The 27,929-nt window shown below is 32.9% G+C and overlaps 1 pseudogene; it reads right to left on the bottom strand.

The window, feature by feature from the left end:
- Positions 1-26,175, bottom strand: part of LOC129319617 (TNF receptor-associated factor homolog 1b-like) — a 39,531-nt pseudogene extending 13,356 nt beyond the window's left edge.
- Between the last annotated feature and the right edge of the window lie 1,754 nt (positions 26,176-27,929).

Raw genomic sequence — 27,929 nt, 5'->3', positions numbered from 1 at the left:
CTTAGTTATTTTAATGAATTCTTCCTTCTAAATAAGAATTTAATTATGGACTTAAATTATATTTTATGATGTCACATGTTATTTAATTGAATCATGTGATTTATGTAACAAAGGTGACATGTAACTTGTATATTAATTGGGCAAATGAAGTCAAAAGTCTATGGGATCAAAGCTGAAGCATTTGGATGTGTTTGCTTCATATTGGGTGATCTAGATTAGCTTAAAATGTGGATGATACATGAGATTAATTTGACATATATTGGAATTATCTATAAACTAATAGAAGGGTGCTATCTTGCAAGTGTGACAAGGCCCCTAAAACTTCTTTTTATTTTGTTTTCTTTTATGTTAATTAGTGCTCAGCTGATACCAACACTCTAAGCACATCCCACATTCCTCAATTTCATATTTAATACTCCACATTTCATCATCTTTTCCAATCTCTTTAGTTCATATTGTTCTTCATTTTCTCCACCTTTTCTCTATCTTTTTCATTTTTTCAGCACCCATACCTCCATTTCTAGTCATCAAATCTCCACAAAACACACACCATTCTTCATATATCTTCAAACTCACTCCATCCCTTCTATTCTTATAAGGATCTAAGCTCAATTTCTTCATCCAAGGAGCCATGAATTTTGGCCTCAACGTGCTTCTAGGGTTTTTGAAGATGAAGATGGTTGGCTAAATTTCTTGGTGAAATCTTAAAGAGATGAAGATGGAGGATGAATCTAAAGCTTTAATGGGCTAAGTTCTTTTGTTTCCTATTCTCTTCTCTTTGTACTAGATGATTAGATTTCTTAATCTAGAGTTTGATCATCTTGGCTTGTAAATTCTAGTTGAATTTGATCTTGATATAAAGAAAAGAGGATTGTTTTGTTTAATTTCTTCCTTGGGCTGCCATGACTGATTCGGCCACTTTATGTTTAGCACATAATATTGTGTTTTTCATTTAGTAAATTACATATGTTGATATTGTATAATCTTATGATATTAATCCTTATTTTGTTGAGTAGCTTAACATAATCTTGTGGTTGCTCATTTTATTTTTTGGCCATGGTATGAAAAGGGAGAATTTGAGTAATTCAGTGGGCTAATTCTTACACTAATTGGTTAATTGAACTAGAAACTTTAATCTAAGACCTAGGAAAGTTAACTAATTAGATTAATTGGCTTATGATAATCTTCTTAGTTCAAGACAACTTTGATCAAGAGGAAAGGAAAGCTTAATTTACCTTAATTAGATGAAGATAATGACTTCAAAGTCAACTAATTTCTAAGGTTTCAAATTCTTGAAAAAGGGGAGTCCACTCCATTCACTTTAATTAGCAATTTAATTACTTGTCAATTAGGTAACTAGGTAGATAATTAGGTAACCAAATTTTCACCCATTGGATAATTTATTCCATTAGATAACCTCCTTAGTTGAATTGAAACCATTCATTGGGAGATGACCTAGGTTGGCCCTATATTATATTAAGGTCAATTTAGTTTTATTTTGAGGGTTGAGTGACAAGATCCTATCATTATCATAACAGCAAGAGTGCATTGCGGCGTACTGCACAAAAGGGATGTAGTCCCTTTGTGCCATCTGTCGTAGTGGACAATTCAATTTTGGAATTTTTTTTAGAATGCCCTGTTGATGTCTTTAATGATTGTAAGTAATTTCTATGCTTCCACTACCTTATGTGTTTTGTTTTAAAATATAGTTTAAGCTCAAATGTCTTTTTTAAAAAAAGTTTCTTGGGATCCCAATCTTTTAAACTAATTTTCTAAAACCCTTATGTTGTGATAATCTTATAAGGGAATTTAATGAATCCTGGTTACTACAATCGTATTGTTGGAGTATTGTTCTGGTAATGTCAAGGTGGACATTATACACACTTCACAGCTCGACTCAATTTTTTTCAAAAGAAAATTACTCTAATCCTTTCAATCTCAATATCTTGCCTTTTCTATATCATCTCAATCCCAAAACCTAACTTAGATGTAGACAAGTACTTGCCCTAACTCACAAAAGTTGTAAGCCTTAATTATCAAGATTTAGGGCAAGCAATTGTCCAGTGTAGCCATGGAAGAATTTTTTTTAAAAAAATTAAGTCAAGCCACCAAGTGACACATGGAAAAATTTTTATAATTTAATTTCTATTTGTGATTTGAAAAAGGAATTTTTTTAAATTTCTAACGAGTTATCCACTTGATGCCGCATGTATATATGCGTGGGACTTGCTAACTTAAATTAGTGTTTGTCTATTGTGCGTTAACATTAAAAATTATGTGATTAGGTTTTTTAACATTTAATGGGGGAAAGACTCAAAATCAAGTACAAAACACTAGATATCCCTAAGTGAATATTCTGAGAACAAAAGCGTTATTCAACTAATTGAGCATTCAACATGGATGTCATGTGAATCACCATATATATGTTTTTTGTCAAAAAAACTTGGTTAATGAAACGAATGGGTTTTTAAACATGGGGGGATAACCCAAAATCAAATTTAGGAATAGTTCAAAGACAAAAATGACCTTAATCTTAGAAGAAAATTTCCTGTTGTAATGCTAAATGTAGCTTTTATATACATCCTTTGGCATAAAAAAAAATGAGAGAATGATAGTGAGGGGCTTTAGAATGAAAAAAAATAGTGAAAGTCCAAAACAACTGTATGTTTATCTATACACAAGTAAATTGATGAATCTGGACTTATGTATAGATGAACCTTTAGTTATCTTGGGCTTTCATTGATTTTTCTCTCATCTAGGAGTTGTCATTTCTATTCTCCCTAGAAAAATTATAGTTAAGAAATGAGATCGTTGGAAGAATTTTTTTTTAAGAGAGGAAACCAACCAATTGAAAATTTAAATTAAAGTCAAAAGAAAACAATACTAATTTACAAGCTTAACACATCAATTCTTTCCAATACACTTCAAAAGCCTAGATTCAAACTTTAACCAACCTCTCATCAAAACAAAAAATATAGTGTATTCTATAATGCTAACAAACTTTCTTCCCTTATTATCCCTCTTCTCATTTTATAATAATAGATTAGCATTCTTGAAAGTTGGAACTTTACTAATAATTACTACAAATTGACACCGTTAATCTTAAGCTAACAAGGATCCATAACTTTTAGAATAAGAGAAATGTGTTTTAAAGAAACTATTGTAAGTTTTGGCAACAATATAATAAACAAGGGTATGCATGAAAAGAATTGCCATTTTGAGTTGATTAAAATTATCACCAAATTTTTTTAAAATGTGCAAATAGTTAGAATTGTCATATAAATTGAACTAGCTTGACCTCCCCATGTGAGCCAGGGAAGCACCATCATTTTTACATGTAATTATAAAAGGAATAAAAGAGGTATGCTTAATATGTATAAAATAATTAATGCTAGTAGCAATTTAATAGCGTTAATGAGCATCCTAAAGCTTAAAATATTATGCCAATAATATTTTAGATCTTAAACTCTTAAAATGTGCAAAATTTCTCTTAACTTCTAAATTCCGAACACTTGAAATCTTATTGTTAAGTTGAAGAAAATGACTGTTATTTTTATAGTTATGGAGCTCAATCGCACGTTACTATAACACCTATCTTAACCCTTAAAAATAATTATGGTTTTCTCTAACTTAACGACAGGATTGCAAGTTCAAAATTTAGAAATTAGAAGGAGTTTTTATAAATTTTAAAAGTTCAGGATCCAAGATATTATACGCATGATAGTTTAGGATTTAAAATACTTATTAACCCAATTTTATATTGCTAAATCCAAAAAAATAGACTTTCTACAAGGATATCCAGCCTTGCTCTATTATCACGACATTTTATTCAATGTCAAGATGATGTATTTCTAGGGAAAAAGTGATAGCTAGAAAGAAAAAGAAGAGAGAAGAAAGCTTCACTCGATAGTGAAATCTATAACTGAAAAGCAAAAATGAAGCAGAAGAGAGAAGATAAAAAAATAAGAGAAGCAAAATAGGAGAAGCCAAAAAGAAACAAACATTAATCACAGACAATAAAATCATAGTAGATTCAAAAGTCCCAAATCTAACCTCAATTTTTGCAGCAACAAAGAAGAAAGGAAGAAAGTTTGGTTCAAAATAATTCTACAACAGGATGGCATCAGACAACAATGAAAAAGCCAAGCTTTTGAAATCATACGAATCTAAAACCTAATGGGATAGCTATAGGAAAAAAAGAAGAGGGAGAGAGAATTTGAAATAAGAAAATGTGAATGAATGACAAAAAGTACAAACAGTAAAATGTGAAAGAAAAAGAGGGGATTTGAATAGAGAGGGGATTTCAAATTTCAAACAGAGAATAAGCCATTCATGTAATGTTTTAAAAACTAGACCAAACAATAAATCAAAAAGATCAATGGGTCATAAGTCTCATGGTTTGATCGATGGTTGAACTGGTGACATAATAATTAAATAAATAGTATTATATACAAATATATTAAAAAATAGGTCAAAATGATTTAACTACTTTAGGTCTTGGGTTTTTCTTTAGGTCTTTAAAAACTGCTCGGGTCAAAATAGACCAACCTAGGTATGGTTGATCTAGACTATTTTCTTCTCCGAATGACAATTCTACCTATTCAATAGTTTAGGTTCGTCTAAGTCTAAAAACAATGCATACATAAGCCATCAAGCTTACACTATTTGGCACAAGTTATTCTCCTTTATTCTATATACTAATTAGAAAGAGTGCATGCACACAATTCTAGGAAGATGCATAAAACCCAATGTAATTAATGAGAGAATATCTTTAGATGGTATTTCTTAAATCTATAATCTTATTGCAAATAACATTTTTTTCACTTTTTTTAAAAAAAGGTAAAAGAGCCTTTTGTATTATAATATCAATTGTGAGAGCATGTAGAAAGGTGTAGAAAATTATAGCGGATATTGAAAATCCCTTATTTCAATTGTAGCAGAAGCCACTACTACTAAATACTAACTCAGAATTCTGTGCGTTGCTGGATCAAATCCTACAATAGTGATATATCTTGCAATCACTATTTAGATGTCTTTCAATTATAATAGTAATATATCTCTCTTTACAGAGCACCAGTTAGTTTGAAAAAAAGAAGTAATCATAGGGGTGAGAAGTGAAAAACATGCCAAGAGTTTAAATTTCACAAATAAACTAATTGATAGGGTCTGGTGATGTGAGGTGTGACTTAAATCTGTGTGGCCTTAAGAAAAGAAATTATAATGATGATAAAAAAATGCTAGACAATAATCCCCGAAGACTGAAGCATGAAATTGCTGGAAGTAAATATTAGGAGACAGTCTTTACACAATGTCTTCTTATCATCAAGAGATTATAGCCTCACTCGTATGCCTTAAATACATCATTACATTTTGAGGTTGACCTCATTTATGGGCAACTTGCATTTATCGTTGTCCCTTAAGGACCATTTAATGGTTGGAATATAGTATAACAATTGACACCAAAAGCCATACTTGAATAATCTGGATAGTATGGATAACTATCGTTCTTTATATGTCTCAAGCCCAAATATGATGATAGATTAGAATTAACCACCTGCCATTAATTTTGGATGAATATGTCTACTTGGCCATTTACATAAGGTAAGGTACTACCTTGTGGAGCATAATCACTGATTGAGTCATAGTGCACACTGGATAAGATATATCCTCAATGAAATCTATAATCATGGTAACTTTGTGAGCGCTCAAACTTGGAAGAATTGTAGAAGATCCTAAATCATCACACGTGCCTAGGTCTTTAGGAGAAGTCAATTGTCGATTGAGTGAGTATGGTCTATTATTGTGAGACTGATAGACTGAGCTTGCCTTCCCAACACCCTGTTCATCATCAAGAAGGTCATTGATGATATCAAGGTATAAGAACTCATCCACCAATAAACCTTGATTCTAACAGCTAGATGTGCAGGCTAGGAATTCAGTAGGCATGTTGCTCATAGATCTACTATGCACAGGCTTGAATATGTCCTGGTTTTAAACATCATTAGGCTAGGAAGGTGTATCATAGTACATGCTCTTATTAACGTCTCTTTGAGAATTCTCAACCTACTGGGATCTGTTTTGCAAAACATCTCGTGCAATCATGCCAAAAGGAACACTAGATGAGCTGGAATTAAAATCCATTCTCTCTGAGGCTTGTGATGGATACATAGGTGAAGATACCATGGAAGAGGGTTGTGAATAGCTAGGCAAAAGGTTTACTCCAAAACTTGAAGAGTTTGAATGAGTGAAACTAGTCACAGTGGAGGTCCTCGAGTTACCCATCGTGGCATTTCTGTAAGACTGGGGAGCATAACTTTGAGTTGTCGGTGAGGTATCCGAACACAACCATCTTGATGTACTCACTGAGCATGCAAGTAATAGAGCTATTTGATCCATAGAGACAACGAGAGCACTTGATTTGGGACCAGGAATTGAAGGAGTACTAGAAGGCCTTGACACCAAAGGTAATTGTGCCACAGATCACTTAGTTGTTCTTAAAACTACAGACCCTTTGGGTAGTATTTTTAGAAGCAATTGTTACTGGTGACAAAGAAGATGAATACACATCAATCTTTTTGGAGCCAATTGAAGATGTTTTCCTAACATGCACAGGATCTACATTAGAACTTGAAGACTAGGGTAGGCATGTTGGAGGACTCTTAGGCGCGGATGGTACCACTAAGGTCCTTTCTTTTGGTAGGCTTTCAGTGTTGCTAGGTCTTGATTTGTTAGCTCCGTCTTTTATACTCAATTTTTTTTATAGCTAAAGAACTTCCTCTTCCTATCAAAAAAAAGTAAAAGAAATTGGAATAGAAATGAAGAAAGGGGGGAGTGGGAAACTTTGATGTAACAATGATTACACTGAACTCAAATCAATTTCATCTAATTTTTCTAGGGAAAATAAATAATGCAACAAAAAGTATTAAATTATCTTTGCTTGTACAGATGATTATATATATTTTCCTTTCTTGATATTGACATATAGAAATAAAATGAGTACAACTTAAATACAAGTGCATAGTTAAAGACAAGAAGAGTATAAATGAAAAGGGAACAAATATAACTATCTTAGCGAATCAAAGAGAAGAAACTGCTTAAAAAAATAAGAACCTCATATAATAATGTCATAATATGCATAAAAATGGAAGAAAGCAGCCTACCTTTTTGACAATGATTTTCTCAAGCCACTTTAATTGATCTTGCAGAGTGATAACAGTATTCTCAATCTCGACTCCCCTACCCTGCCTATTCTAGTCTCATCATTGGCATCCCCAACATCAATAGAAGACTTAGATAGTTGACTATCCATCTTATTAGTCTAACTTGACCCATCAGATGACACTTTACCTAGATTCTTACCTCTATAAGAAAAAATTTCAATTGAACGAACAAATGAATAATTAAATAAGCACATATCATTTATGTTCATCACTAATAAAGAAACACTAGGCTATTTCCATACCTATCAGGTGACTTCTGGACTTTGTTATCTAGGCAAGAGTTCCCCCTTAAAGGGGCCATTTATGATCACTGATGGCAAAGAATCAGTATAGCATGTTAAAGAATTATCATCTATTAATGATCCTTTTTTCAGCCATTTCATTATCATTTTGCATAGATGAAAGATCACCTATACCATTTCTCCTAGCCTCTATAGGATGATGAACTTCTGATGCATTAGTATCCCAATTAATAAGATTAGCCTCTCTATCTTTTGAATCAGGCTGAGGTACTTCAACAACTTCATCCACAGAGTTGGACACATCAGAAAACATCTTCTAATGCATCAAGCTTTTTACTACAACTTGCACCTCCCCCATATTAGAATCCTTTTTCTCATCATCTAGGTTCTCCTGTTGATGTATGTTATGTACCACCACAATTGGCCTCTCCTCCCTCCCTTTATCTTTACCTTTCCAATTGTTCATTTTATATTTGGCTTATTTAAAAAAAATTGTCAGCAATTCAATGACCAGATACAAGGAAAAAGCCTCACTATCCCCAAGCACACAACATTACTTAATCACATGTAATAGAAGGTATACATAAAGAAAAAGGAATGCCAAGAAAACACCTTTCAAACTGGTGAATAATTTCAAGTAGTTATTGAGTGAAATTGCAATAGAATTAACCAAACCATAGATAGCACGAGATATATACTTCATGTAAATTATATTAAGGCAAAATTTGGAAGAATCAAAGGTATTGAACATATAAATAATACATGGGAACAGGAAATCCTTAAGGAATGATTCCACCATAAGCCATTACAGCAATGAAATTTAACCAATTATTTCAAAATGCTTCAAAAGGATTAATGAACTCTCTAAATTAGCTATCATACATTAAAAAAAAATTAAGTTGTTTCTTTAAGACATTCAATTAGGACAGCTAAAATGTCTAATAGTCATGTTTGTTGCAACTTTCAAGCAACAAATACCTTCTATGTTGTTCATATAACATACAATCTTTAGTATATGATGTGTTTTTAACTCAATAATCTTCTCTAATGTGAATACAAATAATGTAATTGTCACCTCTCAATTGAAAACATGACCTTTTGAACATATTCTATACAACCAACGAAAATGGGGATCTTCTGATGCGTAATCTCCATTTCTTAATTTGACTAGCTTGAATGATGTTCCATATATATAACATGTTATAAGGTGAATTGTAGTTTCTTAGTCATACCACTTTGAGGAGATTTTTACTTCATGAGACCTTAGTTGCTAAAGAACGTAGTAGCATCTCTCAATTAACTTTAAGAGACCTGTTATGACCTTAGAATATAGTTTTGATGCATTTTAAACCTGCTTTTCTTTTGACTTCTTTTCCTTCTCATTTTCTCTTCGCTTTGATTTCTGTTCACTTTCAGCTAGCCAAGTTGCCTCTTCTTCATGGATGAGATGTTCTTGTCTCTTTAATGCAACAGCTTCCTGGTATGCAACCTTAATTTTATTGCTGCATCCATGAGGTGAATAATTAGAATTTTCTAATTTATCAAACACACCTAACAATTATTCATTAAATATAAGCGAAAATATAAACAGGAAACACCAAATTAAAAAAAAAGTATTGCCTTAATTATGTTTTCATAAGATTTTTCTTTTTTATGACATAAGAAATTGAGTAGAGATTTTTGACATTTGGAGGCTAGGAAATCCTAAAACGACAAAAAAAAGGTATAGTTGCAAAACAAAACAACACCTCAAAACACATAATGAGAAATTAATCACTTAAAAAGGTTGTTCAATCTCTTTCCATATCAGAGATAGTGAATCCCTTTAAAGAAAATTCACAGTGCACCCTAATTGGTTTGAGAGTTTGTTAACTCACCCAAAACTAGTATAATAGACTCTAGGGAGGCATTACATCTCATGTCAAAAGAAAGCCTCCAAATAAACCTATGCATATTGTTCAATTTACAAATGCATTATGCTATCAAGTTTCATAGTTTCATTATCATTAAATTGATAAGAAGTATATCATACAAAACAACATTAGACTTCTCAAATGTTCTTAACATAGAATTTGGTTCAGGATAAGGAGGGGAGGAGAGAGGGGAGGAATTTTACTGATTCCTATGAATCACCTTACTTGTGGAAGGAAGGGATAAGAAGAAAGGGGAATGAAAAATTATTAAAGTTTCCTCTCCCTTACCCTCCTCTCCATTTTGTTTTAACTAATAGAGTGAAAGAGAGCCATATTCCTCCCCCTCCCCTTTCATCCAAATCCCTTCAACCAAACAGGCAGTGACAAGTAGAATATCTAGCATTAGTTCACTGTATTAGTTTGGCTAATAGGTCTTCAAATGCCTAAAAAAGACCATTAAGTATAACTATCCTAAATAAGATATATACAAAGGATTAACATACTTTTATTAACTAGCTTTAGATTAAAGGAGCATGCAACCCTAATATCCATATCATGCTAAATAATCTTTAATATTAAGATAAGAACAAAATAAAAAACTAGTAGAATAAAATATCAAGGTCCAACTCATGACTTTGGTTGAATTGAATAACCATCATCAATACTAGAGCCTAAACAGATCTTTAGAGTGCCAGGACAATCAATACGCCAATCTAAAATTTTTGCTTCAATGCCAGGTTAGATGAAGCCATCTTGTTAAAAAAATAAATTAAATGACACATTTACAGAACTCAGGTAAGTTTTCAAAGGCATTTTCAGTACTTAAATCTAGTAGGCAAATATCAATTATAGATTTCATGTGTTTTCCTCAAAATATATGTTTTCATTTTCAAAACCAAAACTCTGTTGAGTGTTTATTTGAACTTAATCTACATATATAATGATTACATCATGAGATTACAATGATGACGACAACAAAAAATCTATTTTACTAAGTGAACTAGTTACATGAATCGCTGCAACACCATTATGTTTATCAATAACCATCTACATATATCATTCACCAAGAGATCTTATATGATAACTTTTTTAAGTGTCCTTCTTGGTCTTCCTCTATATCTTTTTGTAGGGCTAAAATTCATTTGTTGAACTCTCCTCACTGGGGCCTCTAGTGGCCTTATTTGCAAATGTCTAAAGCACCTTAATTAATTTTCTACAATTTTCTACTTGATAGATGCCATGTCAACTTTTCCCTATATAAAATAATTATGGATCTTGTCCTTTCTTATATAACCACACATCAATCTTAACATTCTCTTATCTGTTACCTCTATTTTTTGCTCTTGTTCCTTTAACACCCAAAATTCACTATTGTAGAGTATCATTGGTTTTATAATAATTTGGTAAAACTTTCTTTTAAGCTTAAGAGACAATAGACAGGAAAGAAGTTTCTCATAAGTATGTGTACATATCAAAACTATATGTATATTTTTCAAATATTTTATTTATAAAAGACAATATTGTATCATCATTGAAGCCTTAGTGACTAGCCTTAAAAAGACCTTAATATTAACAAACTTGGAAGCTCCTCAACTTGGTAACCTTCTATTATACAATTGTAATAGGAAGTTAGTTGGCTAGTTCAAATAATTAGTTTATTCATGTTTAAAAAGGGGAATAACAATGTCATTGTAATGGATGTGTATGGGTTGTATGCAATAAGATTTGAGACTTGATTTTTGATTCTCTTGTTCCCCCCTTCTTCTACCTCTTGTCTCTCTCCCATTCTCTCTAAATCTCTTCCTTTCCGTCTCTTTCTTTCTCTTTCCAATCTAAATCCTGTATAACCTTCTCAAGCATAAATTGGGTAGGTTCCCAAGTTGAGAAAACTTTATTTTCAATAACAAAATCAACCTATTAGTTAGATCAATCAGGATCCAAGTCCAGCATAGTTTATCCCAAGTAAACACAGTTAAACTTCATGCGGTCTAACATTATTATCTGAAGGAAAATAACATTTTCTTAGACAAGCTTAATATGTTCTCATCCAATATGAAAGATTAAATGTCCTAATTCAATAAGTGGCTTTTGAATTCTTGACATGAAACAAAAATTTTCAAGACTATCATTTTCTACCACTATGAATTAATAAGAATAGATATTGTCATTTGTAATTCATCATGAGCTTTATTTTATATATATATATATATATAAAATCATTCCTCAACCTTCTAACAGCTTAAACTTATGGGGAGTAAAGTGGTGATGTAGAGATTCTTCAACCAAGTTGTCAACAATTTGAGTTTTGTTGCCCTTCTATTCATCATATTTAAATTAATCCAATATGACATGTTGTAGACCTGGGCTTCAACCCAAGGAGCCTCTTTATGAGAGGACATATTTGAGATACTATAAACTATTGGGTCCCCTCCCAATTGAAATGTACCTTTACAAGCTTCAGCTATGATTTCAAAAGACAATGTATAGGATTCTAAAACATAGGTAGAAGGAAGATTCTTAAGAATGGCCGGAGGAAGATTTTAGTATGAACCCTCAAAATGCATATGAGCTATAATGCTTATTTGCTCACCAAAAGACAAATCAAAATTGTCCACTGAAAAAATGCTAATATTTTTGAAGATTTAAAATAGAAAAAAGAAAAAAAATATATCACTAAATGTTTAGCCTTCAGGAAACTATTATTCCATTCATTATGTGAGGTTTTCATATAGATGATGGGATAGCATAACATATCAAACATAGGCTATTATAACAGACCAAGACTCTAACCATTATAACTGTCTAATTGTCACTACTCACTACCAGTTGCTCAAGAGCCTTGTTATTCTTTTCTATTTTTTCATTCCTGCACCATCAAGAATGCTTCAATTTTTGTTACAGAATGTGTCAAGCGATCAAGCCTGGATGTGACTGGAATTAATAAAAAATTAAACTCGGAGTAGAGGCCTTTTAATATCACCTTGATGCATGCATTTCATGCTTTCTCCTATTACAACTAAGGCATTGACTAGCTTCTTGATCTTCAGAAGATAATTAAAAATCTTCATATAATGTCTCTTTAAATTCTTGAGTTGTATCACCTTTACTTGGTTTATGATGTGAAACTTAATCCATACCTTGTGGGTGTGTTTATATCCCACCATTCTAGCTTGTATCCTTTGGATATTGATACAACTAGCCATAACATGAACAACCAATCATGCTTCTCCCAGTCTAAGAATTCTTAGGTGAAGTTTCCTATTGCTTTATCTTTTTTTGTGGTGAACTTTGGTTGTATACATGCTTACCCAAATTGAATCATTGTAGCTTTAACCTTTAATGGTTACAAGTTCTTGTTGTGCATCTAAATTAGAAATTCTCCTAATTTAGATAGAGATGGATTGAAAAATCCCTAAGAAATGAATTTTGGTTGCACAAAGGACATTTTGGATTCTTCTTAGTAGTTTCAGATGAATTCTCCATAGATCACTCTTGCTTTAATACCATGTAAGAATAAAGGAAACTATGTCATTCCATTCACTAAGGGTTTATATATCCATGATGGGATAGTGTAATAGACTAAACATAATAGCTAGTATAACAAACTAAGCCTCGAACTGTCACAACGGAATACTTATATAACTCCTCTTACAGAAATCTTCTATAAGGTAATGAAAGAAGCAAGTAAAATTAGCATCTTGAGTAGAGCGATGGAAATTAAGAGTTTTTAACCTAATCAAAACAAACAACATCTATAGAGTTTGTTGTGTGTAAAGATCCATAAAATGGTTAAGATCTGGTTGTACATGCAGGGGCCCTTGTACAAATGAAATTTGGACTAATTCCTACACAGTACTTTTTCACCACATCCAAAGTCTAGCTTTAAGTAGCATAAAAACCAAAATAACTATCCAAAGAAGGATTGAGAATGAAGAGCATATAGTAACAATCCGATAAGCAGATGTATAGAACTAATGCTTTTTTTACTACCTAAATATGTTGGCAAGGACAAATATTTCTACAGTCTTGTGACCCAGTTCAGTGAGATGCCTTTCATCACGCTCTATAAAGTCTTTATTGATGTCCTCCCTAAAGTTCCCATCCTATAACAAAGGGAGAGCAAGTTTACTAACAATCAAAAGAGCTCAAAACATAAAGCTAAATCTTAATTCATATGCTTTATAGCACATTGTGATCTCCCTAATCTAAATTATTGTTGGATAGTTATAGACTATATATTCTAACTAACCATGCAATGATAATAGTAACCTAATATATCTCTATTAATAGAAGTGGAGAAGGCCATATAAGCTCATGAGATGGCGTATTGTATATTATAAGGTTGTGGGTGAAAGTGGATAAAGTAATAGATCAGTTTGTTAGCATATTTTTAAGAGTTATTGTCTTACTCTTTGTTATGGATAACAAAGAGATATTATTTATAAATATCTTGATCAAGATTTGTTTATTATTGAGTCAATGTTTGTTAGGATCTTATTAGTTGTTTTTTGATTTATTTATTATTATTTATACATATTATTATATTATAGATAAGGTAGAAGCTAGTAGAGAGATAGGAATAATATATTGAGATTCATCATAATTTTAGGAGATTCTCCTTAGGCTTTATTAGTTGTATGAGTTTAAGTCCTTGCTCATATCCTACTAGAGATTTTCCCTTGTCTTTATTTCTTTATGAAGTTAGATTATAATTTCATATTTTAATATATTTTTCTCCCTTCCTTCTCTCTACCTATCTTGGATCTTATCATTCGGTATCAGAGCCATTCGATCTAAAGATAATACCCAACCTTTCCACTAGCCTTTTTGACAAACCCTTATTTTCACCATCTATCCATTTTACTATCATCCATCTTATAATAGATTTTTCCAAGCATGATAATGGAGATCTACAGCCATGGATTTTAAAGGTTGAAGTTATTTTTGATGTTATCACACTTATGAAGATTTCAAAGTTGTCAGTGCACCAAGGCATTTAGAGGAAGATGCTCACAGTTGCTTTTAACATTGAGCATACAATCCCTTATTGGGAAGAATTCATTGAGGGGTTGCAATCTTCTATTCAGCCCATTCTTGCATCTGGAGTTGAAATGGCTCATTTAGGTGGCCAAAAGAATAATTTCTTACATTTCGCCTTGAGGACAAGGCAAATTTGCAAAGGGAGACAAATGATAGATTATCGTATATTATAGGATTGAGGGTGAATGTAGATAAAGTAGTGGGTTGTTTTGTCAGCATATTTTTAAGAGTTATTATTTTTAAATATCTTGACTAAGATTTACTTATTATTGAGTCAATATTAGTTAGGATCTAGTTAGTTATTTTTTGATTTATTTATTATTATTTAATACATATTTTTATATTATAAATAAGGCAGAAGCTGATAGAGAGATAGAGAGAGTGTAACATCCCAAAATTTTAAAACTCAAATTTATTTTAAAAAAATAAAATAAAATATCTAGAATTAAATTAAAATTAAGAATAATTTGATAGAGGTTCAGAGTTTGAATTTTTTTAAGCAAAAGTTGGGTTTTATTTTATTTTTAACTATGGAAAAAATTACCAAAGTTGACTCAGGCTTTTGTGCTAAAATAAAAATGTTAGCCCCTTTCTTGTAATTTTCTCCAAAGTTTTATATCAGCATTTTAAAGGGAAAACATACGTAGAAATGTAGAAATGAAATAAGGAAAAGAAAGGAAACGCACGAGAGGGATAGAGGAAGAAGAGAAGAGAAAGAGAGGGAGTTAGGCTTGGATCTAGGAGGCTTTGCGACCGTTGCGAGCTCGGCGACACGATAGGTGAACTCCCTACTTTAATCCTCTTCCTTTCCTCTTGAGTTTCTTCAATTTTTGGAAGAGAGAATTTTTGGATTTTGATTTTGAAGGCTTTATTCTTGTAAGTTTTAATTTTCTTAGGTCTTTGGGAGATTGTTTTGAGTTTTTATATGGTGCTCTAATGTTTTGAGTGGATAATTAAATGAAAAGAGGTGTTTTGGGCGCAAATTAAACCCTGAGATTGGGATTGCTCTTCAATAGTTTAAGCCTATTGATTTAGTTATAATTTTACTATTTAAGCCCAATAAGATTTAAATTAAGGTTTGGTTTTTATTATAAGGGCTAATGGTGAAAGTTGGTGACACTAAGTGAAGGTTTTTATTTATTAAAAATTATATAAATTAAAAATTAGCCTAGTGATGGCTAATGAATGGTTTTGGTGGTTAAGTAGTATTATATGAATGGTTGATGTAATATATGGACCATTAGGATGGATTATGACTCATTGACTCAAGTTGTGTGGTATGAGTTATAGTCTTCATTAATGCTATTTGTTATGATAAGTGATGTAGATCACTTATATATTGTAGGGATTGTTGGTGGAATTTGTTCGGAAGTTAAGGAACTAGCCAAGTCCTATTTTATACAAGAGGAACCCTTTTGGTCTTAAAGGGTTGAGGTAATAGGAAAATTTATATTTCTTATTGCTTTGTTTAGCTATTTTTGAGCAGATAATATTATCTAGCATGCATTACATGTTTTAAACAATTGAATGCAAATAAAATATGTTTTAGAAGGGTTTATGGGGTATTGCTTTAATAATAATACATCTATGTTTACTATCTATTAATATTGATGTTACTTATGGAAATAAGATTATTAGCATGCATTGTGATCATAAAAAAAATAAGGAGTTGCACTTAAGCAATTGCAATTAGGTTTGGTACTTAGATAGGCTAAGGAACCACTTAAGGGATGAACTATAAGTGTTATACTACCTTGAGTATTGAAGTGGTTAATACTCGGGAAAGGTAGAAAAGGGTAGGAGGCATAATCTTAGTGGGAGTTCACCAATGGGGAGATATGGTCTTGTGATATTCTATAGCTCACTATCTGTACTCAGTATTGCCTTTCATATTGTGGGCTCAGTACACTAAAGTGGTTAGTGGATTGAGTGTTTGACATCTCTCAGTGGGAGAGGGAATCCGGCATATGAAGTGTGAGATTGAGTGCCTAGGCCAAGGTAGCCCTCACATGGAGAGTAAGTCGGGCTGTCTCTAGGAGGGAGTTAGCTTTGACTGCTTAGGATTCACGTCGAAGGAGCACAGGCGGTTCAGTGGATCAGATCATGCCTTGGTTTATATGTTGTGCCTGTAGGGGTACAGTGGGTACAAGGTTTACCTATAAGCTAAAGAGTGCTAGGGGCATTATACTGGTCAGGAAAGGCTATATCGGCCTATCTCATACATTCAAGCATTTTAATTGGTTAATTATATGTTATTTTGAATCTATTATTTATTTACTTGACTATGGCTTTCCTTGTAATAAGGAATATCGATTTCTCTGTTATTGAGACTATGGTTGTCTCACCCCTTTTCTTTTCAATATTTCTAGGTCCAGGCGAAGGAACCAGTGGAGGACGGAGAAAGGAGTATAGCTAGGGGTTATTTGTGAATTGTAAAGAACTGCAACTCTTTTCTTTTGAGCAAATCTATTGTAATGTATTTAGGATTAGGGTGCCAGTAGGATGTAGTTATGTATATGTGTGTGAGTATGTGTGGATTGTATGGCTTGTGTATGAATTTTTGTTTTCTTGTAGACTTGTAGCTATGAAACTTGGCTATGGTGTGTGGTTTTAATGGATTTATTTAGCAGACTAAGTTTCCACTACAAGCAAATATTTATTTTGGTATATATGTGATTCCACAAGCAAATGCAAAATGGTTGCATTGCAAATAGTGTGCTATAGGTAAATATACACTTTCGATAGAGAGAGTGGGTGCATGGGCCCCACAGAGATCTTTGAGCCAAGTGAAAATGTTTAGGAGATCCCCAAGGAGAAACACTAGGTCTAATAAATCCCTTATCTAACAGCTCCTCAAGTTGCTTCTTCAACTCAGCTAACTCTGAAGGAGCCATTCTATAGGGAGCCTTTGAAATTGGCTGAGTCCCCAGTACCAGGTCAATTGAGAATTCAACCTCACGTTCTGGAGGTAATCCTGATACTTCCTCAGAAAACACCTCTGGGAACTCCCTAACAACCTCAATTTCATCCACTATACCTGTCTCAGACCCTTGGGTAGCGAGCACTACCACGTAAGCCTCACATCCCTGCTCAATCAACCTTTCAACTTGTAAAGAAGAAAGAAAACAAGAATGACCAGGGTATTCTTTGATCATCTCCGGTACTTCTACCAAAGTCACTGTCTTAGCCACACAATCTAAGACAGCACCATAAGCTGTCAACCAATCCATACCAATAATTAAATCAATCCCTTGCATAGGTAATTTGATCATATTCACCCAAGTCGATCGCCCATTAAAAGTCATCTTAGTCCTACACACCACACTGGATCGACCAACTAAACCAGAAGTAGAGGAAACTTCTATATCATGGGGCAACTGGTCAACAGGCATAGCCATTCTATCTAAGCGCTCGGCAGAAATAAAAGAATGCGTTGCACCACAATCAAACAAAGCTTCTAAATCGAGGCCACAGATAGAAACCATACCAGCGATTAGATTCGATGACTTCCTAGCCTCCTCCTGAGATATTGTATACACTCTACCAGGAATCACGTTCCTCCGGTCCGAGCTCTCATGTAAATCAGGGCAGTCACGGATCAAATGGCCTAACTTTCCACACTTGTAACAAGCAAAGCAGCGACCAAAATGAACCCTACCACATCTATTGCAAGGTGACCTCGCTGTACTTAGAATTGGGGCTTGACTGGTCTGTGAAGAACGTGCTGGAGCATTCCCAGAGAAACGAGAACCCCCAGATCTCATATTACCACCCCGATTACCTTGAAATCTTGAACCCCTATTTAAATTTCGATTACCAGAAGCAGAAGAAGACCCGATTCTAAAGGAGCCACTAGAAGAAGAACCGGAGCTAAAACCCATTCTCTTGGATACACCACCAGTAGGAGCTAACCCAAAAGAAAATCGACCTCGTGTATCCCTACTCCGGCTACTCTCTGTGTCTTGGCCTCGATGAGCGGCAGTCCTCTCGATACCAAATGTGATATCAAATGTAACACTTGCCCCGAGTGTTATCCAAAAATCACACAATTCAAATAAACTAAGTGTGGTTAAGGAGTTAATCCTAAAACCAACTTAGGAAACAAACCATTTAAATCACTAAGCAAATATACGATTGCAAAGTAAACATTTAAAACCTTAAAAAAGATTATAGGTTCTAACTATAGCGCACGGAAGCAAGTTAGATGAAAGAGAAATAAAAAGATACTGTCATGACAGCATTTAAATTGCTGTCATGACAACCCTCCCGAGTCAACTTCTGGGAGGCGTCGTTCCGCCATCCGACCTCCGATCGAAGTGATTTTAAAGCTCACACGTCACATTCAAAGGGTACTATAAGTATACCAAATTTTAAAAAGATCCAACGGTCGGATTAAGATTTGGACACCCGGATGCAAAAGTGCAGCTTTTTGGTAAAAACCATTTTCAAAATTTGTCCAAATCTCATCCTAATGATCACAAACCTGTGGGAACACTTTGGACACGTCAAATAAGACTAAAAACACCTGAAAGAACATTCAAATGATGGAAAATCCCCATACATCAAAATTTGACCACCCGGGTGCCATTTCCCAAAATGGACCCTAAACCCCCAAAATGCACAAATCATACAAGAGTGGTCACAAATCAATCCAAATACCTTGTATTTATATAAATACATATGCTAAACATTTTCACTTGGCTCAGAACTCCTTGTGGGGCCCACGCACCCACTCTCTCTATCCAAGCTGTATGTTTTCCCATAGCACACCATTTGCAATGCAACCACTTTGCATTTGCGTATAAAATCACATATATATCAAATAAAGATCTGCTTGTAATAGAAACTTGGTCTACTAAGTAAATCCATCAAAACCACACACCATAACCAAGTTTCCTAGCCACAAGTCTGCAAACAGATAAAAATTCATACACAAGCACACAATCCACACATATTCACACACACACACATAATCATATCCTACTGGCACCCTAATCTTAAATACATTACAATATATTTGCTCAAAAGAAAGGGGTCGCAGTTCTTTACAAATCACAAGCAAACCCCTAGCTTTGCTCCTTTCCCCGTCCACCACTGGATCCTTCGCCTGGACCTAGAATATTGAAAAGAAAGGGGTGAGACAACCACAGTCTCAGTAACAGTGAAATCTACATTGATTATTACAAAGTAAGCCATAATCAAATAAACGAATAATAAATTCAACATAGTATATAATTTAGCCATTTAAAATGCATGAATGCATGACCTAGGCCGGTATGGCCTTTCATGACCAACAGAATGCCCCCTGGCACTCTTTAACTCGCAGGTAAACCTTATACCTACTTGTACCTCCACAGGCACAAAACATAATCTAAGGCATGATCTAATCCACCGAACCTCCTATGCCCCTTCGACGTGAATCCTAAGCAGTTAAAGCTAACTCCCTCCCAGAGCCAGCCCAACTTACTTTCCATGTGAGGGCTACCTTGGCCTAGGCACTCAACCTCACACTTCATATGTTGGATTCCCTCCCCCACTGAGAGGTGTCGAACACCCAATACACTAACCACTTTAGTGCACTGAGCCCACAATACGTAAGACAACACTAAGTACTGACAGTGTGCCATAGAATATCAAAAATCCACACCTTCTCATTGGTGAACTCCCACCGAGATCATGCCTTTTACTCTTGTCTACCTTTCCTGAGTATTGACCATTCAACACTCTAAAGTAGTATAATATTTATAAATCTCATTTCCATAAAAACATTGTTATCAAACAATTAGAAATATATTTGCACTATAATCAAAGTAGTACCCCATAACCCCTTATAAAGCACATTTAATCTATTAAAACATGTAATGTATGATAACTAGTAATATTTATTCAAAAATAGCTAAAACAAAGTAATAAGAAATATAAATTCCCCTGTTACCTCAACCGTTTGGTACCAAAAGGGTTCCCCTTGTACAAAATAGGGCTCGGCTTGTTCCTTACTTCTCAATAAGTTCCACCAACAATTTTCTACAACATATAAGTGATCCACATCACTTATCATGACAAATAGCATCAATGAAGACTATAACTCATACCACAAAACTTGGGTCTATGAGCCATAATCCATCCCAATGGTCCATATATTTAACCAACCATTCACATAGTATCACTTAACCACCAAAACCATTTATTAGCCATCATTAGGCTAATTTCCAATTTATATAATTTTTTATCAATTAAAAACCTTCACTTAGTGTCACCAACTTTCACCATTAGCCCTTATAATGAAAACCAAACCTTAATTTAAATCTTATTGGGCTCAAATAGCAAAATTATAACTAAATCAATAGGCTTAACCCATTGAGGAGCAAAAACCCAATTTCTCAAGGTTTATTTTGTGCCCAAAACACCTCTTTTCATCCAATTATTCACTCAAAACATTAGATCACTATATAGAAACTCAAAACATGCTCCCTAGGATCCAAAGAAACAAAAGCTTACAAGAATAAAGCCTTTGGAATCAAAATCCAAAAATCTCCTCTTCCAAAATTGAAGAAAATCAAGAGAAAGAGAAGAGGATTGAAGTAGGGAGTTTACCTATCGTGTAGCCGAGCTCGCAACGGTCGCAAAGACTCCTAGATCCGAGCCTAACTTCCTCTCTTTCTCTTTTCTTCTTCCTCTCTCTCTCTCTCTCTCACGTGTTTCCTTTCTTTCCTTGTTTTCTTTTCTGCGTTTCTGGTCTGGTTTTCCTCTTATAAAAGCTGATCTAAAAGTTTGGGGAAAATTACAAGAAATGGCCCAATATTTTTTTATTATTGCACAAAAGCTCGGGTCAACTTTGGTAATTTTTCCCATAGTTCAAAATCAAATAAAACTAAACTTTTGCTTAGTAAAATTTAAACTCTAGACCTCTATCAAATTATTCTAAATTTTAATTTAATTATAGATATTTTATTTTATTTTATCTTTATAAATTCGAGTCTTAAAATTTCGGGATGTTACACTACCATTATCTCAAATCCTAAATACAAATTCAACTTTTTGTTAGTGACCTCTATTAATATTCCATCATCAAGAATATAAAAAAAAAGCTAATTAATTCAATTTGGATGTCTACTGGAAAGCTCTAGAACATTTCATGAGGCCAAAATTGTTTTTTCTTGCAAAGTAAATTTTAATACAACACTAATAATAACCCAAACATAAGGCTATTCTCTCAAAATCAATTATTGCAAAAGTGTTTTTTAAGAAAATCTGGAATCTCCTGCAATCCCAATTACACATTTGACTACTTAGAAATAAAGGCATAGCCTTGAATAAACAAGTAAAAGAAGAGAGGGTAATCCATCCAGCAAACTATGCAAAATTAAAAAAAATATAAATTATACCTATATTGATGAATTAGAGGACCAGTTGACAAGCAATAATTGAATGAGAAATTAAAAATCAATAATAGAAGTAGTTTTATTTTTTTTCCTTTTTTTAAACATTGACATGCTTACATTTTAAGTAAGAAATTAGATTCATTAAACTAGGATTGTCAATCAGTAAAGGTTTCACAAATGAAATGACTTCTCTAGCTACGAAAGACAGCTTCAGAATAATATTCTTGAAGTTCTCTGATAGGGTTGGATATTGACAAAAGATTTACAAATCATTTCCAAGCATATATAGCAGAAGATTAAGATGTAAGAAAAAGAAAAACCACCATTAGTCAAGAGGATTACATTGAGGAGGTCTTGGCTGTTAGAGAAAAGAAGGGGTTACTAAATGAGGATTAGGTACAGTTAAGGATGGGGGCAGTGATTTTGTAAATTTGACTCTTAAATCCTCTAATTCAGCTAGAGAAGTGAATTCAATCTTTTGCTTAGTGAAGAGTGTTTAGGAGAGTACTGGCCTTTGAAAAGTCTAGTGGATTGTGTTCTGGTTTGTCATTCTATAGTGTGTATTTTATGCTGTTCCTTGAATTTAATTGTAATTTCTGTCCATGGGTGTACAAGAGAGATGGGATTGGCTTGAATCATCATTTCCCTTATAATCCAACTTTATTATTTAGTAATGCTATTCAGTCCCACATTGTTTATTGGCTATTTCTCATTCTTGCTTGTTATAAGCTTATTAGAGTTGAGGCTATATCATTTCCTCTTTCCTATGGTTTAGAACAGAAGATTTAGCTATTTTCCAATCTCTTTTACCCATTTCTTCAATTTCTAGCATCTATCATAAATACCACCAAAGTTCAAAGAGCACACCCTACTTAACTAGAGGTTCCTTTTACTAACATGAATCTTATATCTCACCTTTGTACAATTTTGATGACCCTTCTCATCCTTTGGAGGCAGTGGTTCTACAGCAGCCCTTTCAAGCAGCAATAAAACATCATCTACCAGTACAAACATATCTTTCTCAACATGAACAATTGGTGTTGGCGTTTCTTCAGCATCCAAAGCCTTTACCTGCCTTTTTTGCACTTAATCTGGCCATCAGGAGCCTTTAAGCTATTGTATAATGAATCCATCACCAAAGTAGTAGTGACTTCTTTCTCTATAAAAAAGTGCTTTGCAACTACTTTTAAAATTACATCAATCTTCTCCCTGGACATGTGACACCTAGAATTTTGGTCAATTCCCATCCAGAAAGCACAGAAGTACAATTATTGAAAATTTTATTTTCATCAATTAATAAAATCAGCCATCAATTAATTATCTACAACAACTTACAACCAATATTAAACTCACTTTGCAAAGATAGGACACAACTTACATTCCAATTAATAATATAGATGAAGGTTAATTTATCTAATTGCAATAAAATACAAGTGGAAAGACATATACAAAGGCGCAAGGTTAAATAAAGATGGCTTAATGCATTAACAGTGGTCATGTAGACCAAAGTGTGTCACTACATTATCCATCCATCTTCCAGTTATTTTTTCTTAATTCCAGACATGCATATGCGTACCATTTGTCACTTCGATATAAGGACTAAGAAGTATTAATTTTCTATATCTAATAAAATACAAGTAAAAAAGGCTAGAAATACTAAAATGCAAAAATAAATGAAGATGGTTAAATACATAAAACATTGGTCAAATATATGAGGGTGTAACTAGATAGTGCGTCTATCTTCCAGTTTATTTCAAATTATGCATCTATCACTAAATTAGATAGTTAATTTTAAAATTAGCTTTTCATCAATTCTTTCCATCTAAATGAACTTTTGATTAGTCAAGGAGTATGGGAAAAATAATTTAATAATCCTTAATAACATAAGGTGGAACAAGTCATTAAAAGAACTGCAAACAGGAGAAAGAAGAACTATATTTTCAAATTCTGCATCTAAATAAATTTGCTTCACACTTTTAAGGCAAGAATACAACCTCATCCACCTAGCTTTATCCTCTATCAACTTCCCAAAACTTGCTTCATCTCTCTTTGACAAAACGCTGGCAAATTTGTTCTACATTTGTCATGTATACTTTAACAAGTTCTCTCCTATACTGACAATCAAGACAATGAAAAGGCCTGTCTACTTTCTACCTACAATTTTACAAAAGAAGCCAAATGTCATCAGACATCTAACTCAACCTTTAAAGAAATTAGAAAGAGATGACTACAAAGTAAGTTGATAAAGATAAAATGCAAATGGAAAGATCTTAAATGATGAATTCTAGTTTAAATGTAGTGAACATATCTTCATAGAAATTCAATATATTCTAGTTTATACACGTACAATCTTTTAACTATTGTCAATTAAAGAGCATTTATAGTTAATATCATATTACAGATATAAAGTTATCACTGAATCAAAAGAAATCATATTCAATTATTTTTTACTACTTTCAAGATGCTACATAGAAAAAGATATTCTTGATGAATTTATAAGTTATATGCATTTACCAAATTTTTGTTCATTGATAAAAAAGAACTCATAATTGATAAGAAAAGAGAGGACAATACAAGAAGTTACAACACAAAGAATAAAAAATCCTTTTAAGTAAAACCTAATACAAAAAAAAAAGCCTAGGCTCTACTTCAGAACAGATTTTCAATTTCTTTTAAAATCCACTAGGGACACTCACCAAAATAAATACTTGTAGAAACATGCAAAGAGAACATAAAGATGATCTCCTCCCAAAACAATGGGGCAAAAGGAATTGCTAATTAAACATTCCTTACATTCTGTTGTAGCCAACATTACCAATAGAACAATATACAACAAACAACAAGTTTTATCCCACTAGGCGGGGATAACATAATAAGTAATAAATTTAAAATTAAGGGTGACCTTAAAGGTAATGGTATGGAGTTCTCTACAACATAGTAATTGCTCAAACAAAGACAAATGACTAAAGCTTTCAAAAATTAAGTAGAAATCAAAATGAGGAAGAGAAACATCTCTGAGTTTCCTCAGGATTCAATGATAAGAATATTGCAACAAAATATAGAGAAGAGAAAAAGGTTAAGAAGGTCATGTTTTTTATTTTGACAAGCAAGTAAAGAGAATAAAAGTTGAGGGAATTTAGAATGAGATCTTAACAAGCTTTTGAAACAATGCATGTGCTGATGTGCATCACAAGGCCTATCATAGTAAGTTAAAATTTTAAACCAGAATAACATTATGTAGAACCATATGATGCATTTATTTATTAGCCATACTAATCAATGCACATTCATATTTTTTGTTACAAAAATCTTTGGAGCATGATATTACAAGGTTATAAAATGGCATAAATTATTCAAGCTTTATAACCTTAGAGTAGTAAGTATAATTACAATTACATTAACTGATCGCATTCCAATTTCATTAGTAAGGATACCAATTCAAAGACAAGTGATTCTATGATTTTGGGAGATAGGAAGTGCAACCTACAAAGATGAAATTCTATGCCTCCTTAGCATCTTGGATATCTAAGTCACTAATGTATCTAAAATAGTAAGTTGGACACCTGTGTTGATACCCTCCATTTTAAAGGCATCATATACCTTCCATAAATGATTAGGTCCTCACATCCTAGAAATTAGACAGATAGAATTATAAAGCATTCATGTCCTCTATTTGTTGATAAGTAAATACAATACAACTGAAACTATATGGACTATGGTCACAGTAAACAAGAACACTGAAGTGTTAGGATAGTTAAATGCTAGAATAGTAGGCCTAGGGCAAATTCTATAGTCATATCTGATGAGTGATGAGTCAACCATGATACGAGTCATATGTGTTAAAGTAGAACTCATGCTAATACACTTATTATATATATATATATATATATATTTGCATGAATATTTAAGAAACTTGGAATAAATAAAGATTAGAATACCTAATGACTTGGACTTGAGCTTTTATTATCAAATTGTCAAAAGCATCAACAAAGCCATCATAAACTTTTGATAACTCCATGAGCTTTTTCCATCCCCAGTCATGCTCCTTCTTCCAAAAACAATGCAATGTATCTGTAAAATCCAGGAGATGTAACTCAACGATACTTATACAACCATTAAAGACTTTAATAGTTAATATAATCATTAAAAAAATAACAACCCTAAATATTTTGATTTCTTTAGATCTTTATTGACCACAGCAATTGTAAATTGTGCAAAATGACTCCATCTTATGTTACCAAAAAATAATAGACAAGGATCAAAAGACAGACTTGTAAAACTAATGATCATCAAAGAAATCTAAATTAAAGGGGCCAACTTCGAAGAAGTGGATCATGATTAGCTATACAGAGAAACAAAGAGAGGCGATTGTAAACATCACAACCTTGTGGATAAATTAAAATGCACCTGGAACAAACCACAGCTGGATTAGGTTAAAGTTTTAAAACACATAAAATTGCAGCAAAATTCAAACAAAAGTTTGTTTTGTTAAACCATATACATTTGTTAAACTAACCCCAATATCAAGGCTATGGAATAAATAACCATCGCCAAATACTCTTGACATTGAGCAAATCATTTTAATGAGGCAAGAGAGAAGGAAATTTCCCTTGTATGAAAAATTAGCACATGATGGCCATAGATGCCTAAGTACATGTTTGAAAGTTTCATAATATTAGAAAAACCTATTCAAGCTTTCAATATTACCAGAAAAAGAGGGAGAGATGGTTTCATGCAAAACTATACATATAAAATCAGTAGTTCACAATCCCACAATGGAATCCCCATATTCAAGCTTCCTTAAATAAGGAAAACATTTACTTGTTCATGACAAAAAGCTCATGCACATATATTGAATGTGTATATTGATAGGAAAGACAAGATTAAAAATCACACCACAAATATCATGGATAGTAGGACACATAACACATAAGCACACAAAAAGGCTTATCAGGCCAATAGGTGATTTTAAGGCCTTGTACCATTTGTAGCTGCCAACCTTAAATGCATTACTTTAAAGTTCCTATTTAGTAATTTGAGAAAAATTTTCTATCTTCTAAGTATATTTTTCATATAAATCAAAAGGTTTTAGCTTAAAAAGAACAAATAAATGTCAAACAATTCATTTTCTAACAAAAAAAAATTGGACGTTCAAGTGTTAACATGAATATAATGGTTGACTAAGATAAATCATTGGCAATGTTATTTCTGGTAACAAATGACTTGCATATTTAGCAACATACTTTTACTTGCATAATGAAAAAAATAAATGTTTCATATTCTTGATAGCTTTATAAAAAGACAAAGGGAATCTATTCATTTCATATAGAATGATGGAGTAGAAGTTAAGATTGGAATACTTCAGTAAGGATTTTGCCTTATTTGACTAAACAAATTGATGGCATTGCCAATTGCAAGACAAAAGAGACAAGTGCCTTATTGAACTGTACCCCACAAAATTGGTGATTTGGTGGCAGTTTAAACCTAAGATCCTAGAAAAACTTCAATGCCTTTGTAGCATGATTAGCCAAAGACATGACCAATGTCATTACTTGTTTTCACCCTCATGATAATAGAAATATTATCACTCCCTGTTTATAGAAAAATTTAAATGTAGCCACCATAAACTAATATCTAAGGAAATTTGATGAGTTGATAATTTCTCTACAAAGCTTATGAAGAGGCACGCATATTGGTTAATGGTATTGTCAAATTAAGATGCACAGTAAAGCTTTCTTTTAATTGTTGCCATCACCAAAGAGGAAAAGACTTCATAAATGGCAGATGTCATGTTTCTCACAACTCCACCAATAACGCAACAATTCTCTGTACCATAAACTACCATTTTTCTAGCTCAATTCCATGTATAAGAATCAAAATAAAATAGAGAAATAAAATATAACATTCCATAAAAATATTTGTTCAAAAGACACCATTAAAGAGTTTGCACGTGCATACATACCACCATTGTCGTCATCATCAGTGTCCTAATAAGGGGGTGAAGTAGATAGGATTCCATTTTCTACCTGCTTAAAGAAACAACATTCTACTAATGCTTCACCAGATTGACAATGTTGCCTAGTTGATCCTCCACAAACTTCCTAGTCTAGACTTCTCATTCACAATCTTAGC

Source organism: Prosopis cineraria, unplaced genomic scaffold, assembly GCF_029017545.1.
Source record: "Prosopis cineraria cultivar Desert tree isolate PC_DT_omini unplaced genomic scaffold, ASM2901754v1 PC9, whole genome shotgun sequence".
Taxonomy (NCBI): Eukaryota; Viridiplantae; Streptophyta; class Magnoliopsida; order Fabales; family Fabaceae; genus Prosopis; species Prosopis cineraria.
This window is presented reverse-complemented; position numbering and strand designations above follow the sequence as displayed.